Here is a 2,399-nt window from a genome sequence, read left to right as displayed (position 1 = left end):
TAGGGCAATAACTAAGGGTATTACTAATTTTTGCATTATTTGCTTTTCTTTAGAACATAAATCAAAGCTTGAGGTATGTACATAATACATACACAACTTTAAGCAAAATACTTTTTTCATAAGTAACATTACATTTTAATATATTGGAAACAGTATCTGTGCTGATTTGTATTTTGACTTAGTGGAACAAGAAGAGAACAATATTCAATTAGGGAAGGGTATATTGATAATAAAGCTCTTAAAGTTCAAACCTCTCCCTTTGTACTTAGCACAGGCTATACATTGTCCTGAGAGGATTCATTGAGTAAAATGTCAAACGCAGCTCTAATATAGTACTTTGGAAGGAACGAATGAGAAAGCAAATTGAAAGATGAGACTTCATCTTGTTTTTTCAAATAAGTGGTTTAAATTTTTCTTCTTGTAGAAAAAAAATTTAAATCAGTTCATTATAAGTATATCTAAACCATTAATTTTTGCAGTTTTCAGGGAAAGTCCAGCACTTTGTTTATACAAGTCTATGAGAAGAGCTCAGTAGAGATCATCTAATCTTAAATCGTGACATCCATTCAAGTTCTTGGCATAGTCCGTCCCCAGTAAGAGCACAACATGCCTGGGTAAGCCCCTCATGATCTTTAATAGAAGTTAGCTTCAAAAACTAGGAGATTTATGCTACAGTCCTGCAGTCTTTCACATCTTATTGGCAAAAAACAGTAATCCAGCTTTTCTTAGGTCCTTAGGCGCTTTCCTAGAGTTCATCTCTAGTTACAGAAATCCTCTCTGTACTGTCCACAACTACTATTCAAAACTCCGTGTTGGTGTAGTAAGTATTCAAGAAAAAATGCAGAGATTGTTGGCAGCCAATGTCTCGTGTATTCTTTTTTTTTTTCTTGCACTAGTATCTTTATTTTTTTTTTAATTTTTTATTGTTGGTTGTTCAAAACATTACATAGTTCTTGATATATCATATTTCACACTTTGATTCAAGTGGGTTATGAGCTCCCATTTTTACCCCATATACAGATTGCAGAATCACATCAGTTACACATCCATTGATTTACATATTGCCATACTAGTGTCTCGTGTATTCTTAATCACTGTCTCTTCTGTGTAACTTCCTATTGTAGGGGATGTATGCACAACTTCACAGGAAACTGGTAAAGGACGGTAGTTTTCCCGCATTGTCCAAACCAACAAGGATCACTTTGTGCAATTGGTGATTGAATAGTCTTCATATCCCGGTGAAGAGAATTCCCCTTCTCAGGCAGCGGACCTCCCTCCAGCCCCACAGGCAGTTTGGCCTCCTCTGGCCCAGGCGGAAGGGTGGACAGAGACCTAGAACCTGTCTGCTGTGCGACGCGAGGCCCCTCCATCGCCGCCGCCTCACTAGCCTGGCTCAGGGATATAGCGGCCGCTTTGTCCGCTAGGAGCCTCGCAGGCCACCGTCCTTTCCCAGGTTCTCTCTGCGGCTGAGGTAGAAGCCACCAGGCAACCACGCGGGCCGGGGCGGTGCAGGGCCAGACATTGATTTTAAATACTTCCATGTTTTTAATAACCTGTGCCTTTGTTGTTTACATGGTTTCTCAACTTTCTGGGTGTTTTTTTTTCCCCTCAATTTTTCTCATCAACATGTTCCCTCAAATGAAAATCAATATTGTCTTTGTTTTTGCGATTTGTTATTATTATCAGATTTCCTCCGCGGTGAATTTAAGTTGCAAAACCAAGAATTCTTCACTTAATGCCCATTTAGGACAGGATCAGGTAATTTTCTTTGTCATGGAGGATAGGTGGCAGGGGACCCGGCTGAGGCTGCTCACTACCCTCATCTTTCAAGTGAGGAGAGCACTTTGATTGCTTGGGGACATGATTAAGTGAAGAGGCCGCTAACTTCACGTATGCCAAAAACCCACAGAGTAAGCAAGGTCACTAAAAGACATCTTTGAGGACAGCTTCTCCAAATCGTGAGTAAAATTCTGAACAGCTTCTTTGCTGTCCTTCTCTCTCTTTATATGTATTTAAAATTATGCAGAGGTGTAGATTTTTGTTGTGATGGAAATAGTCATTGGTTACTTGTGTGCATTGTTGAGAGTGAACAAAAATAAATCTCTCACAATGTATTCTTTTTTGGAAAAAAAAATATATATATTTTTAGTTGTAGATGGACACATTTATTTATTTATTTTTTTATGTGGTGCTGAGGATCAAACCCAGGGCCTCACACATGCAGGCAAGCACTCTACCACTGAGCCACAATCCCAGCCCCTCACAATGTATTCTTAAGACCTCATCTTGCAAGCAGGTAATAGGAAAACAAACTGAAAACAAAATTCAAGCCAGACTTTTTTCACTCAGGACATTGTTTTATATAGTGACTCCAGGTGCAAAGACCCTGAGGGAATATA

The 2,399-nt window shown here is 39.2% G+C and overlaps 1 pseudogene; it reads right to left on the bottom strand.

Moving 5' to 3' along the window:
* Positions 1-538: 538 nt before the first annotated feature.
* LOC107142535 lies at positions 539-1,541 on the bottom strand (annotated as a pseudogene).
* Positions 1,542-2,399: the final 858 nt, after the last annotated feature.

This window comes from Marmota marmota, unplaced genomic scaffold (assembly GCF_001458135.2).
Source record: "Marmota marmota marmota unplaced genomic scaffold, marMar, whole genome shotgun sequence".
Taxonomy (NCBI): Eukaryota; Metazoa; Chordata; class Mammalia; order Rodentia; family Sciuridae; genus Marmota; species Marmota marmota.
This window is presented reverse-complemented; position numbering and strand designations above follow the sequence as displayed.